This window comes from Meles meles, chromosome 16 (genome assembly GCF_922984935.1).
Source record: "Meles meles chromosome 16, mMelMel3.1 paternal haplotype, whole genome shotgun sequence".
NCBI lineage: Eukaryota > Metazoa > Chordata > Mammalia > Carnivora > Mustelidae > Meles > Meles meles.
In genome coordinates, this window is record NC_060081.1 from 25,011,832 (window position 1) to 25,028,162 (window position 16,331).

A 16,331-nucleotide genomic window follows, 5' to 3' on the forward strand; every position below is an offset into this window, starting at 1 on the left:
AATCTCTTATACCCAATGTGGGGTTCAAACTCATAACCCTAACATCAAGAGTCAAACACTCTTCTGGCTGAGCCAGCCAGGTGCCCCTGATTTAAATTTTTTAAACATGAAATATCACACATATGAGAGATTACATAACATATACATATAGCTAAAAAGTAAAAAAACGAACACCTATGTACCTATCATACAATTTAAGAAGTAGAACATTATCAAGACCACTGAAGCATCCTATTATCCTGAATTTTATCATCAGTATCCCTTGTAGTTTTTAACCACTTGAGGCACAGTTTTATATTTTTGACATTATACATTGTAATCTAGTATTTTGGGGGGTTTTGGCTCACCACTATACTTCTGAGATTCATCCATATTGACGGAGAGCTGTAGTTCTCTATGCCACTATATGTTCATGTATAATTTTTATCCATCCTACTATGAATGAATATTTTTCATTTTTTAATATTATAAAACAGTACTATTGTGAGCCATCTTGATGCCACCCATGTAGTTTTCCTAAAAGACACACCAAAATTCCCAAGTAAAGTATGCAAATTTGACAGTTACTGTACATGATCTTTTTTTACAACAAAGATCACATAACAGGGACACCTGGGTAGCTCAGTCAGTTAAGCGTCTGACTTCAGCTCGGGTCATGAGATCAGAGCCCTGTTGTGTTGAGCCCCCTTATGTTCGAGGCTCAGCAGGGCATCTGCTTGTTCCTCTCTGTCTCTGCCTCTCTCCCCACTCATGCTCATGTGTGCACACTCAAATCAATAAAATCTTTTTTAAAAAAAAAAATCACAAAACATGGGGCGCCTGGGTGGCTCAGTGGGTTAAAGTCTCTGCCTTCGGCTCAGGTCATGATCCCAGGGTCCTGGGATCGAGCCCCGCATCGGGCTCTCTTCTCCGCGGGGAGCCTGCTTCTTCCTCTCTCTCTGCCTGCCTCTCTGCCTAGTTGTGATTTCTGTCAAATAAATAAAATATTAAGAAAAAAACTGGAAAAAACCCACTCATTAAATAAAATTAAAAAAAAAAAATCACAAAACAAACCATTACCTTTCCAAAGGGTTAGTTCCCAAATGCTCATTTGCTAACACTACTTTCTTTAAAATAGTTACCTTCTTGGTAAGTTACCTTTATCTTGAATGGGAAGAGAGAGAGAGAGAGAGAGAGAGAGTGTGTGTGTGTGTATTTTCTTTTATCTAAAAATATCTGCATACTGCTGTGGAATTAGGAACTTCTATTTTAAGTTGTATTATTCTTCAAAAGCAAAGAACTTTGCGATGAGATGATCAGCAAACTTCTATGCAATAAAATGTATTTCTTGGTCACTTCTCGTATAAGCACTGTATAAACTACATTCTATTTTTTTTTTTAAAGAATTATTTAGGGGCGCCTCGGTGGCTCAGTGGGTTAAAGCCTCTGCCTTCGGCTCAGGTCATGATCCCAGGGCTCTGGGATCTAGCCCCACATCGGGCTCTCTGCTCAGCAGGGAGCCTGCTTCCTCCTCCCTCTCTGCCTGCCTCTCTGCCTACTTGTGATCTCTGTCAAATAAATAAATAAAATTTAAAAAAAAAAGAATTATTTATTTGAGGGCTGCCTGGGTGGCTCAGTGGGTTAAAACCTCTGCCTCTGACTCAGGTCATGATCCCTGCATAGGGATCTCTGCTCTGCAGGGAGCCTGCTTCCCCTCTCTGTCTCTGCCTGTCTCTCTGCCTACTTATGATCACTGTCTGTCAAATAAATAAATAAAATCTTTTAAAAAAATTTTAAAAATGAAAAAATTAAGTTAAAGGTCTTGTTTTTATAAAATTAACTATACTGATATGCTAACAGCTCTTTATAAACTCCTGGTTCGATTTCTTTGCTGCAATAATTAACCTATGAATGATGCAGTCAATGATTTTTACCTTAAGTGACTATGACTTTCTTCCATAAAAGGCTGTCTTTATTAAAGAAGTTATTTACTGTGGAAAATATATATTTGCCTAGCATCTCTTTGCTTTTGCTATTCACCCCCCAAAAACAGTCATTATTACTGAAACACAAGTTAGTAAACACTAAGGAGAAAGTATGTTACAACATCTATAGTTTATTAAAATAAAATCAATCATAAAGCAAATTGTCCACAATGTGCAATTATTCTGATACTGACCTTTTCACACCAGCACTGTATACTATGCATGTTTCAAAGGCATGTGATGACAAAGAAATGCATTTTATTTTTCTGCCATACATTCCATATTATTTCTGTCATTTTGACCATGACAGAAAAAGCAAGTGTTCCTCCAGTGATATGATTATCTTCTACTGTTCAGCAAGAAACCTCAAAGGGCCTTGTAAACATTTATAATTTAGTGCAGTTTTGTACTCTACTGATGGCTTTATCAAACATCTCTTTTTTTTTTTTTTTTAAAAGATTTTATTTATTTATTTGGCAGAGAGAGATACAAGTAGGCAGAGAGGCAGGCAGAGAGAGTGAGAGGGAAGCAGGCTCCCTGCCGAGCAGAGAGCCCGATGCGGGACTCGATCCCAGGACCCTGAGATCATGACCTGAGCCGAAGGCAGCGGCTTAAACCACTGAGCCACCCAGGCGCCCCAGAATGCGTAATTTTTAAATGCCTTGCTAACTTGTTACGATTTCTTGCTATCGTTTAGTTACATGTCAAGCAACACTGTACATTCAAAGAAGGCACAGTTCCAATACAGATTCATGTATCAAACAGTCTTCAACAATCTCAGATTTTTTTGCATTTGATATTTCAGACCTGATTATATCATAGTTTTTACCCCAGAATGAGAGCTTATACTAGAATTATGAGTTCTAACATTTTTTATGTGTATGCCTGTGTGTCCTTTTCTTTTTTAATTTTTTTTTTAATTTATTTATTTGACAGAGAGAGAGATCACAAGTAGGCAGAGAGGCAGGCAGAGAGAGAGGAGGAAGCAGGCTCCCTTCGGAGCAGAGAGCCCAATGCAGGGCTCGATCCCAGGACCCTGAGATCATGACCTGAGCCGAAGGCCTCGGCTTAATCCACTGAGCCACCCAGGCGCCCCTTGTGTGTACTTTTATTATAACTAAAATCAATCTAATTTTTTGATAGGAATCTTTTACTCTCTCGCTCATTTTCTGAAGCAGCTTCATTAAAACCTGATCATATGAAAATCAACATAATCACATATAAACCTCACTATGATACCACTGACGACAAATGCAAGTGAGGAAGTGAAAATTCTACCCTTCCCTACTTAGGATCTCTCACCAGCACATCTGACCTACTAACAGTTATGTGGGAACCCAGTGCCAATCACTGTATTAAGTGCAATTTGCCTTTCTGCCTTATGAAAGACAATAAATAGAAGTTCTAATTTTTAAAAACTTAATACTAATGGTTTGTTCTGCAAACCCACATTTAGAGATCAGTGATGTATACAACTCTGGGGGCCACAATCTTTTTGCAAGACTGAGAATGTATGCACAGTAGCATTATCTAAAGACTGAACATATCTGTCTTTTTCCGTTGCCTTCTTTGAGGAAAATACATTAATGAAGCCATAGCAGCATAATATTCCTTTCTCAATCAATATATAATAATTGTACTCTGAAGTAAGAATCTGACAAGTGATACTTTAAAAAGGGTTCTCATACCTGGAAGACTGGGGACTCCTTGTTGTCTTTTTATTTACCCTAAGTAACTTGCTTAAATCACTTTAAGTAATCACATTTTATTTTTATTTTTACTATGATATTTTTTAGGTAAACTCCAAGCCCAATGTGAGGCTCAAATTCACAACACGGAGATCAAGTGTCATGTGCTCCACTGACTGGACCAGCCAGGTCCCCAAGTAATCACATTTTTAAAATCACTTAAAATATAATATGTAAACACATGTGAAACCTTTAAAAGGTTTCACATGTGTTTACATATTATATAGCATTCAATGCTGGGATGACCCTACAATTTCTCATTTACAATTAGTGCATAAAATACAGCAATAAATTATTCAAACTTTCAATGTATCTGCCAAAAGAATACTTCAGCTACGTTCAATTGATATAAAATTACAAATAATACAATAGTTACTCATTCAAATATGTTCTTTCCTCCTTCCCCTTTACTTTTTGTTTTTTAAGTAAACTACCCCAATGCGGGGCTTAAACACAACCCCAAGACCAAGAGTTCCAATGTTCTAACAAATGAGTCAACCAGGTGCCCCTCATTCAAGCATTTTCTGAGTACCTACTGCATGCCAGGCACTGTATCAGGTACTAGGAATAAGTTGTCCCCTTCTTAAAACAACTCATCTGGTGGAAGATAAAAACCAGTACACAGATTACGAAGGCACACTGTGATACAGGGTACAATGGGATAAATACAGGTATGCCAACAGGAGCTGTAAAAGACAGCCTCATGCACTTAAAAATTTTCCAGAGGTTGGGGCACCTGGGTGGCTCAGTGGGTTAAGCCTTTGCCTTCGGCTCAGGTTATGATAGGGATCGAGACCTGCATCGGGCTCTCTGCTCACTGGGGAGTCAGCTTCCCCCTCTCTCTGCCTGCTGCTCTGCCTACTTGTGATCTCCCCCCATCTCTGTCAAATAAATAAATAAAATCCTTTTAAAAAAAAGAAGTTTAAAAAAAAAAATTTCCAGAGGCACCTGGCTGGCTCGGTCAGTGGAGCATGTGACTCTTGATCTCAGGGATGTAAGTTCGAGCCCCGTGCTGGGTGTAGAGATTTCTAAAAAATAAAATGTTAAAAAACAAAAACAAAAACTTTTTTTTCTAAAGGAAGAAGACTAAGCTGAGACTTACATGATGGAAAGGGAGACGGAATTAGCCAGCATATACAAAAACCAAAAGAAAAGTAAGAGCACAATAAATTTGATATAGCTGGTGTGTGTTTGTGTGTGAGCACATACATGGGCATTTCAAGGGGAAGAGCAGAAGCACTGAAATCCTAAGAATAATATTATTTTCACTGAAATGTCCATTATCTACTTATCTCAGAATCACGGATTTAAGAACTCAATAAATGTGCCATCCTTTTCTTGCCTCAGAAGGTAATAAACCCATCTGACAAGTGCACTTTTCACTGAGAAGAACAAATCTGGAGGAAAGTTCTAGAGGTCCTCAAATTTAGACGAGTTATCTATAGTTTATATTCTTCTGTAGAATAAGCCTCCACATAAAAAAGTCTGATACCTTTGAGTTTGCTTACAAACCAACTCTGAAAGGGAGTAAGGGTGAGAGGTGGGCAACTTTTACATATAACAAGTCAAATTTCAGGGAAGAGACTTGAAAGGCTATTCAAATACACTGAAATGTTCAACGATGTTCAAAATAAGGTCAAATACACGCAAATACATATAGTGAAGAGGGTACTCACACAACTCATCACCAGATAATGAAAGAGTTGCAAAGCTGAATTTCAGGTTCCCTTTTTTCCTAAACCCTCCAATTCATTCATAATCATCTCTACTCCATCCAATGAATCCGTAAGACAGAGGCTTTCTTCTCCCCTTCCCCCTGAACATGTCTGGGGACTAGAACTTCATTTAAAGAGCCGGATTCATAGTTGCTGGAGAAGAAAAAAGGCTAGTCTCTGAAAATAAAACACCCAAGATTCAATGGACTAAATTTACTACTATTTCTAAAAGCATTAAACGCAGCACACTTAGTTAACAATTATTTTGATGACAAACTCTCTAGCAAACAAGAAAAATTATCTGAAGCACTGTTCTTTAAAAATTCCTTTGATTTTGAAATTCTACGTCTTTTGCCTTAGCTGACAGACCGGGGCTGATTTGTTCCCATCAATCTTACTCCAAGAGGGACACACATACTTCAAAGCTGCCCTCAGTTTACCATCAAGCCCAAGTACACTTCACATTTACAAATGTGACACAAATGTGTCACAAATTTGACAAATGTGTCACATTTACAAATGTGACAAACTGACAGCACAGGAGGAATCACTTAATAACAGGTCATCCAAGAACAGAGCTTCATTTTTTCTAACAGCAAGTAACTTGTAAAGCTGAAGGAAAAAACAAGTACTGCACCAACATTTGTAATAACGGATTCTAATAAAGCCTCAATTCGAAAGCAGGACTATTCTATCATAATTTGGACACTACATTGTTTTAAAATCATGCCTTCCCCCCTCCCTGCCTTAACTGTCCTCGCCTATGCAAAGTTACATCCTTCCAGAAATGTCAGATTTGAGTCTTGCCTTTTCCAGAAATCCTTTCTCCATGGTACTCTATTGAACTCCATTAACAGTTACTTCTTTCCCATCCATTTAGCCATGCTACTTTGCATAATTAACGGTCCCTCTGTGTATACCTCCTACCTCCCAAAATAGTGTATTTATTTATTTTCCTGCCAAAACAAGTACTGGAGTAAATGTTAGAGGACTATTTTTAAAAATTAGTTTGAAAGAAGTGGTTTAAGGTGCCTGGGTGGCTCAGTGGGTTAAAGCCTCTGCCTTCGGCTCAGGTCATGATCCCGGGGTTCTGGGATCAAGTCCCGCATCGGGCTCTCTGCTCGGCGGGGAGCCTGCTTCCCCCTCTCTCTGCCTGCCTCTCTGTCTGTTTATGATCTCTCTCTCTGTCAAATAAATAAATAAAATCTTAAAAAAAAAAAAAAGAAAGAAGTGGTTTAACAAAGCAACACTTCCATTCCCAGTAAGTGGTAATTCGTTATACAGGCTTTACCATAAGGACATATCCTTCCAAGAACTGAAGTAGATTCCACGAAGGATATAGACATGCACTGTATTACACTGAAAAGAGAAAGGCCACAGGCAAGGAAAAAAACAACAAAAGAAAACAAAAACTGAACTCATCTTTCCAGCATCACCAGAAGAGCCACGTTCTGTCAGAGCAAAACTTCCAGGGAGGACAGCATGCAGGTGTGTGATCTGGGGTAATGGATGCTAAAATGGTGTCCACCCCATTAAGGCAATCCAGGGTTTACACTATATGAATGAAACTGTGCATTCCACAAGACAAGTATAACTAAATTATATATTTGGTTATTGTACTATATGCTTATTTCTTTTTGGATGTCCCCTGTCTTTAATATAGTTTAAAAGTTCCTACCTTATCTCAATTATCTTATGTCAAACTATGGGGGGAAAGTCTCATGCCCATGTTCTAGAGAGGGCTTTGAAGTCACACTCAATGCTCTCAGTCTCCCTTAAGTCAGCAATAACAAGAAGCAGGAGTAATAACAGTCTCCTGATCAGAAGAAAACCTCTGGCTTAAGCAAAAGAGCATGTCTGAGTATACATGTATCTAAATCTCAAAAGACTGAACAAAATGGCCCCCAAAGAGCCAAGAAATCTGTAGTGGGCTAGAAGAATTGATATTTTCTCATAATAAATAAAAGCATATTAACTTGCACCCAAAACACAAACACATGTAATAAACTTACCATCTTAAGACAATGAACTGAAGGAAACAATGAAAAGAATGCCTAAACATTAGGTCTGATTCCTGGCTCTACCAAGTTATCTGTTTTCCTGGTGGGGGCTGGGGGGGAGCTGCAGAAAACAAGAGGAACATTTCTTCCTGTTCTGTAGTTCTATGTGGTTAGAGACTGACCAGTAAGTAAACTACCTACTGCTTCCAACAAATATAAAATTATAGGACATTGTAAGACCAAAATACAACTCACAATGGATAGTTCAGTACCACTGGTCAAGTTTGTATTTCATTTGCAGTATCAGAAAAAGGTAAGTAAGGGGCACCTGGGTGGCTCAGTGGGTTAAGCCTCTGCCTTCGGCTCAGGTCATGATCTCAGGGTCCTGGTATCGAGCCCCGCATCAGACTCTCTGATCACTGGGGAGACTGCTTCCCCCTCTCTCTCTGCCCACTTGTGATCTCTCTCTGTCAAATAAAGACATAAAATCTTAAAAAAAAAAAAAAAAGAAAAGAAAAAAGAAAAAGGTAAGTAAAGTAAAATTAAGTAAATGAATTGAGGATTTTAACCAGCGTTCTCACTTTCTCAATGAAAATCAGAGAACTTATCTAGGCTTATTGCCCAAGGCTCCCAAAATAATCACAACCATACTCTCTTCTCCAACTTGAAGAAAACAAAACCTCAGTTAAGTCAAGCATGTTCTCTCCTATGAAATCTTACAAACTACTCCAACAAAAAGTATTTACCACCTTTCTGAACTCCTGGAAGTAGAGTCACACACAAGCCTTATATTAAATGTAACATTTATATCATTCCAAATGTATTTGCCTAATGTCATATGGTACCAAGTTTCAATTTCAACCTTTATTTCAAACCAAAGACACTCTTCTCACTTAAATTTACCATTAAGAACTAAGCTTTCTTGTTATTATGTTTTCATTATTCATCCATGGAATTTACTTTTTTTTTTTTAATGATTTTATTTTTTATTCATGAGAGACAGAAGAAAGAGGCAGAGGGAGAAGTAGGCTCTCCACTGAGCAGGGGGCCCGAGGTAGGACCCAGGGATCATGACCTGAGCTGAAGGCAGACACTTAACCAACTGTGCCACACAGGCACCCTACCTTTTTTTTTTTTAAAGGAATCACTAATTTGGCCTGGTTATCTTTTTGATTTAGTTTTATACTCTGTGTAAAGAAAGTCAATGCTTCTCCATGTTGCTGGGCACTGTCTGCCTTGATGGGTGACTGCCGACCAAGGAGGGAGTAATACCCTGCCTGAGAACACCTCTCTGAAATCCTCAAGACTATGATACAGGACTTTTAAATCCATGAAGATCAAGTGAGCAAGAGTGGAGACAACAGTGAAGCCCGGGAAGTGGCAGAACCAAGACTGTGATGTGGTTAAAACGATGTTAACTGTGAGGCTACAAGCAACGCACTCGAAACTGCAGACTGGAGGTGAACTCGGGACAAACAAGCGGACGGACTTAAGTCCACCGGAAGAGGCAGGTGGACTTGCCATAACCCCCCTTTCTTGGTCAGCGTAGCTGAAATGAAGGAATACCACTCCCTCACCCCAGAAAGAAATGTAAGTTTATTTCTGAAGAAGGTAAAACAGGACCTTTAGAACTGGAGAATACCAGGGAGAGATTAGGGCTGGAAACAAGCCTTAAAACATAAGATTAAGTAAAAGTTTACACACTTATTGTTTGATATACTAGCCTTTTTCCAACAGTCAATTCCCAAATGCTGGCAATCAGATGTATACCCTCTAAATAAAAGATGAGAAGAGGCTTATTTATACTCTTTAGAATCTCACTAATTCTACAAGAAAGATTTTATGTATGGACACTGGAGGTTACTCAAAAAAAAATAGGTCAAATCACCCCACAGTAAATCCCATAGCCAACAAACCCCAGAGACAGGCACAGAGCTTGCAATCAGCTATTCAACATCCACTTTAAAATTTAAGCAGTCCATGACCCAACACAGAATTTCCCTAAAAAAAGACAGAGGGGCCAAAACAAGCAGACTGGAAGAGAAAAGACAGAAAGGGACTAGGCTGGGCAAAGAAAAGTTAATCACAAAAGGAGGAGGAAGGAAGCATGCAAGCAAACTCCTTTCAGAAAGGTAAGAGAGATTCTGAATCCATGAAGTAACAGGATGTTATTAAAAGGAAAAATAAAACACTCAGAGGCCTTAAAGATCCCCTGTAAAGTGAAAACATAATCATGGAAGAGAAAGCCGGGAAAAATGAAAGTTGAGGGAAATGCCCAGAAATTACAGCTACAAGACAGATGGTACAAGAGGAGAGGATCAGCCCAGGAAGTTCGAGAGCCAAAAAATGGGGAGTATGAGAATACAGATAATTGAAAAGGAGAAATGCAAGCATACCCTGGAGATACTGCAGGTTTGGGTCCAGACCATGGCAATAAAGCATCGCAACAAAGTGAGTTAAATGAATTTTTCCATTTCCCAGGGCATATAAGAGACTCTTAATCTCAAGAAACAAACTGAGGGTTACGGGGGGAGGGGGGGTGGCTAGGGATAGAGTGGTTGGGTTATAGACACTGGGGAGGGTTATGTGCTATGGTGAGTGCTGTGAAATGTTTAAGCCTGACGATTCACAGACCTGTACCCCCCGGGCAAATAATACATTATATGTTAATTTTTTAAAAATCTATATCTAGACAAAAAGAATTATGTTTATACTACACTATAGTCTATTTAGTATGCGATAGCAATATGTCTAAAGAAGCAATGTGTATATCATAATTTTAAAATATTCTAGGGGTGCCGAGGTGGCTCAGGTCATGATTTCCAGGTGCTGGGATGGAGTCCCTCATTGGGTTCCCTGCTCAGCGGAGAGCCTGCTTCTCCCTCTCCCTCAGCCACTCCCCCAGCTTGTGTTCTCTGGCTAGCTCTATCTCTGTCAAATAAATTAATAAAAATCTTTTTATAAATAAAATAATAAAAATACTTTATTGCTAGGGTGCCTGGGTGGCTCAGTTGGTTAACCCTCTGCTTTCAACTCAGGTCCTGGAATCCAGCCCCATGTGGGTGGGTTGGGCTCCCTGCTCAGCGGGGAGTCTACTGTCTTTCTCTCCCTCTACGACCCCCCCAACCCAGTGCTTAGGCAAATAAATAAGTAAATGAAAAATACTTTATTGCTAAAAAATGCTAACCATTATCTGAGATCTCAATGAGCCACAATCACTGATCACAGATCACCATAAGAATAATAATGGTAAAGTTTGAAAAAGTCCAAGAATTACCAAATATGACAGAGACACAAAGTGAACAAATGCTGTCAAAAAAATGTTGTGGAGAGTCCAGCTTCATGCAGAGTTGCCACAAAACCTCGATTTGTAAAAATCACATTATCTGTGAAGCTTAATATAATGAGGTATGCCCTGGGTGGCTCAGTGGGTTAAGCCTCTGCCTTTGGCTCGGGTCATGATCTCAGGGTCCTCGGATCGAGCCCCGCATCGGGCTCTCTGCTTGATGGGGAGCCTGCTTCCCCCTCTCTCTCTGCCTGCATCTCTGCTTATTTGTGATCTCTGTCTGTCAAATAAATAAGTAGAATCTTAAAAAAAAAAAAAAAAAAAAAAAAGAATAATATAAAGGAAACTTCCAAACTGAAGGGTGGGCATGAATTTCAAAATTTGAAAGAGCTCATCCTCCGACAAGCACAATAGATGGAAACAATTACAAAGGTCCATCAAAAGTTACAGAACACAGGAGATATGTGTAAGAACCTATAAACTATCAGACAGAAAAAGGTTTAATTCAAAAACTGAAGAACCAGAATGCCAACTGGTCTCAACTCGGGGTAATCCTATTTTGAAAAAATGAGGAAGTAGGGGGGGGTATGCATATGTGTATGGTTGGGGTAGTGGAATGAAAGAGCTACATTTCATTATTTACTAATGAGATAGAGAATTCTTACACCTGGCAGGGGTTGGGGGTGGAACAGGGTTACCTGCATGGCTCACTTAACTGTCTGACTCTTGGTTTTGGCTCAGGTCATGATCTCATGGACTGTGAGATGGAGCCCCACATGAGGCTCTGTGCTGGGAATGGGGATGCTTAGGATTCTCTTTCTCCCTCTCCCTCTGGCCCTACTCCCTGCAACTTCTCTCAAAGTCAAAAAGTACATTAGAGATTTAAAGATAAATTCCAAAGGAATCAGCTGTAAGAGTTTGAAAGGTTGGTTCTGGGGAATTTTCTCCAAAAAGAGGTGCTCATAGAACTGTCTGGTTCTTTAAACTAAGTAAATGTTTACTTTAATTTAAAAAAAAAAATTAACGAAGCATAAAGTAAAATAAGAGCGCACGCTATGAAATAAGAAATTGCATTTCATATCATGAGCTAATTTCCCTAATATATAAAAATGTCTCACTGGGGATTAATACCCCATATATAGAGTTCTACAACTCAATACAAAAAAAAAAAAAAAAAACAAAAAAAACAAACGAATCCAATTAAAAAATGGATAGAAGACCTCAAGAGTCATTTTTCCAAAGACATACAGATGGTCAACAGACACATGAAAAGACGCTCAATACCACTCATCACCAGGGAAATGCAAATCAAAGTCACAATAACACCACACACCAGCTAAAGTGGCTAGTATCAAAAAGACTGGCTGGCTCAGGTGAAAGAGCATGCAACTCTTCATCTCAGAGTCATGAGTTTGAGCCCCACATTGGGTGTAGAGAATTCTTTTTTTTTTAAGATTTTATTTATTTATTTGACAGACAGAGACCACAAGTGGCAGAGAGGCAGACAGAGAGGGAGGCAGACCCCCTGCCGAGCAGAGAGCCTGATATAGGGCTCAATCCCAGGACCCTGAGATCATGACCCGAGCTGAAGGCAGTGGCTTAACCCACTGAGCCACCCAGGTACCTCGGGTGTAGAGAATTCTTAAAAACAAATAAATACACTATGATACACTAGTATCTTATAAAAAAAAAGAAAAGACAAGTGTTGGTGAGGTTGTGTACTCATTCCTTTTCTGGAAGTGTACACAGAACTGGAAACCACGCGGAAGAGAAAATCAAGCAGTTCAAAGACAGGACTGAAAGAGATACTCCCTGTTATACACCACGCTGTACCCTTTCCATTTTAAAACATTTAAATGTAATAAAATTAAATTACATGAATTTAATGCCATTAAATGAACATTAGTTCAACGAGGAAAATTCCTTTATAGTGAATCCTCTTCTAGCAATCAAAATCTAATTCATAGGGTGCCTGGGTGGCTCAGTTGGTTGGGTGACTGCCTTCAGCTTTTGGGGTCGTGATCCTGAGAGTCCTGGGATCAAGTCCCCCATCGGGCTCCCTGCTTGGTGGGGAGTCTGTTTCTGATTTTCCTTCTGACTCCCCCTCCCTTGTGCTCTCTCTCATTCTCTCTCAAATAAATAAAGTCTTTTAAAAAGGGGGGGGGCACACCTGGGTGGCTCAGTGGGTTAAAGCTTCTGCCTTCTGCTCAGTCATGATCCCTGGGTCAGAGGCTCGAGCCCCGCATCGGGCTCTCTGCTCAGCATGGAGACTGCTTCCTCGTCTCTCTGCCTGCCTCTCTGCCTACTTGTGATCTCTGTCTGGCAAATAAATAATAAAATCTTTAAAAAAAAAAAAAAAAAAAAGCTCTAATTCATAAAAGTCTAAACCTTTATAAATATTGATATATTGACACCCAAAGGTTTTTTTCTCTGCAAATAAATCAAAGAGACAATCACCTATGGTAACAGAGTGAGCAATTAGGACCCAGAAGATATATCCTGCTCATTTTAATATATCATTTCCTTGAAGAAGTAAACTCACTGGTGAGTCCTACTATTACAAAGAATAAATAAAAAGCATAAATTCTAGGGGCGCCTGAGTGGCTCAGTCAGTTAAGCGTTTGCCTTTGGCTTGGGTCATAATCACAGGGTCCTGAGATTCAGTCCCACACTGGGCTCTCTGCTCAGTGGGGAGTCTGCTTCTTCCTCTGCCCCTTACCCCTGTCCTCCTGTCTCTCTCAAAAATATATCAATAAAACCTTAAAAAGAAAAAAAAAACAAATTCTACACTGAATGCATGATGAAAACTGAGGTTTAACAGTATCTAGAAGGTAACATCAAGCTATAATAAAGTCTATCATAAATTCATAAAGAAATGCCTATACCATGTAACTAAGGGAAAAATCCTTTTCTTGAAGGAATTTAGAACAAGAGTAAATATCTGGTGCTGCTATGTTGTAAATACAAGTATCAAATTCTACCTAAATGAATCGCACTTCTGTAAGAGACCAGACGAAAAAAAATTCTCATGGTGCATTTTATACTTTTATAGATATAACATTAACATATCCTTCATCAGACACCAAGAATATAAAAGCTATACTATAAGGCACGTTAGAAGAAATCCACTATTTCTGATAACTCTTTCAAGACATTTCTTTGATCTAAGACTGCAGTATAAGCATATTTTGAGAGCATTTGAAACAAATGCAAAAGTAATGCAGATTTTAGCTCGCAAACATACAGCTACACAAAACAATTTTTCCACATTTTCACAATGGCAGAAAACAAAAAATTTACAGATGCTCTTGAGGGAAAACATAACTATACAGATACAATTAAAGAGTAGAATTCTATCTTTTATAGGGATTAGTGTATAAAATCAACATACAGCAAACATTATGTAGACTCAAAATTACCCTTGCAAAACCGTTAAAATGAAAGCTAACCTTTATATAGGCCCTTTAATATGACCAGGCACTGAGCCTATATTAACTTCATCTGTATCACTCAGTTCATTTAATCTCCACAACACCCTCATTACAGTCCCCAGTTTATAGAGGGCACCGAGTCACAGAACGGCTGAGTGACTTGTCCGAGGTAAGGAACCCAGGTTGTCCAGACTGTAACCCAGGCTGTCTTGCTTCAGAGTCCATGCTCTTAACCACCACCAACATACAATGCAGTTAATATTTTAAAAAGTACACTAGGTTTGTTCTAGTTGAAACAAATCTGTTTCTTCGCATGAACAAAAATATCTGTATGTCAGAGCCTTGCTTCTGCTCTCTCTCTCACACTACTCTGAATCACTAACAAATCCCACCACTTCTATCTCCAGAGAGAGCCCAAATCCATCCCTCTCTCTCCATCTGGAGCTGCTGCAGCCTAGCTGCTGTCATGGTCATCCCTTGCCCACACGCTACTACAATAACCTCTTCACTAGCAGTTCCACTTCTGCCTCCCTGCAATTCACTCTCTAGGCTGATCTCTCGCCAATATAATGAGATCATGCCACTCCTGACTCCTACTGAATTTAGAAGAAAACCCAAACTTAGCGCAGCACTCTACAGTCTGACCCCTGTCCAGCTCTTTGGCCTCACTTCCTGTAACTCTTTCATCATCACCTACTGCTGGCTAGCCACAGTGGCCCTTTTTTTTTCTTTTAAAGATTTCATTTATTTATTTGACAGACAGAGATCACAAGTAGGCAGAGAGAGAGGGTGTGGGGGGAAGCAGGCTCCCTGCTGAGCAGAGAACCCGATGCGGGGCTCAAAACCAGGACCCTGGGGCGCCTGGGTGGCTCAGTGGTTTAAGCCGCTGCCTTCGGCTCAGGTCATGATCTCAGGGTCCTGGGATTGGGCCCTGCATTCGGTTCGGGCTCTCTGCTCGGCGGGGAGCCTGCTTCCCTCTCACTCTCTCTGCCTGCCTCTCTGCCTACTTGTGATCTCTCTCTGTCAAATAAATAAATAAATAATCTTAAAAAAAAAAAAAAAACCAGGACCCTGAGATCATGACCTGAGCCAAAGGCAGAGGCTTTAACCCACTGAGCCACCCAGGCGTCCCAACACAGCGGCCTTTTCTATCCCCTCACTACGTCACGCTTGTTCTCCATCTCTGGACTTTTGTTTGTACTGTTTTCTCTTCTTGGAATCACCATTAACTCCACACCCCCAGTTCATGGCTAACTCCTTCTTGACATCTAGATCTCAGCCTAAGGTTCAACTCAAAGAGACCTCCCTGACTACACAATCTGAAAGTATTCTCCAAACAATATTATGGCTCATTTTACTGTTTTACTTTACTCATAGCTTGCTGAAATTTTTTTCATTAAATTCTTTTTTTACCCCAATAAGCATGTAAGTTCCATGAGTGGAGACACTGTATCATCTTACTCACTGTCAAAATGACTAAAACTAATCATGGCACATAGTAAGCACCCTATAAAATATTTGTGGAATGAATGAATGAATGAATGGGCAAGTGAGTACCAAATGAACTCCCTGGTTGATGCTCACATTGGGGGAGGTGTGCTGCAACTGGAAATGGCTGAGCTGCAGTTCACAACTCAAGCTCATTAAAGCTAGAAAATATAAACACAGCGGTCTAGATTCATATAAGGTTCAGTACTTTAACTTGTCAAACATATAAAGTACTGCATTCACTAAGAACCACATTTTAAGAGGGACCCTGACAAACATAAATATATCCCAAGCAGAAGAATGAAAATAGCTCAAAAAACACGTGAAGAACATACGAAGAACATCTGAAGAAGCTGGTACTGCTTGGACTAGAGAGGAGGTATTAAGTCCTAACAGGGCTGGTGGTGAATACTGAACCCTTACAAAAGAAGAAAAGGCTTATGCATTTGTTTCAGAGGGCAGATCTAGAATCAGTGGATGGAAGACAGATGTCTTAACATTGAGACCTTTTTTAAAAGATTATGTTATTAGGGGTGGGGGGCACCTGGGTGGCTCAGTCGTTAAGTGTCTGCCTGCAGCATGGGTCATGATCCCAGGGTTCTGGGATCAAGCCCTGCATCAGGCTCCCTGCTCAGCTGGGAGCCTGCTTCTCTCTCTGTCCCTCTCCCCATCTCGTGCTCTGTCTGTCTGAAATAAATG

The 16,331-nt window shown here is 39.8% G+C and overlaps 1 protein-coding gene across 7 annotated transcripts in view; it reads right to left on the bottom strand.

Moving 5' to 3' along the window:
* Window positions 1-16,331, bottom strand: part of PPM1B (protein phosphatase, Mg2+/Mn2+ dependent 1B) — a 93,381-nt gene that overhangs the window by 41,757 nt on the left and 35,293 nt on the right. Inside the window, exon 1 of one of the 7 annotated variants that reach the window (XM_045981806.1) lies at window positions 7,756-7,808. The exons of the other annotated variants lie outside the window; for them this stretch is intronic. The gene's annotated coding sequence lies outside the window, so the exon portion shown is untranslated. Of the gene's footprint in view, window positions 1-7,755; window positions 7,809-16,331 lie in introns of those variants that run through there. 7 annotated transcript variants of the gene reach the window in all.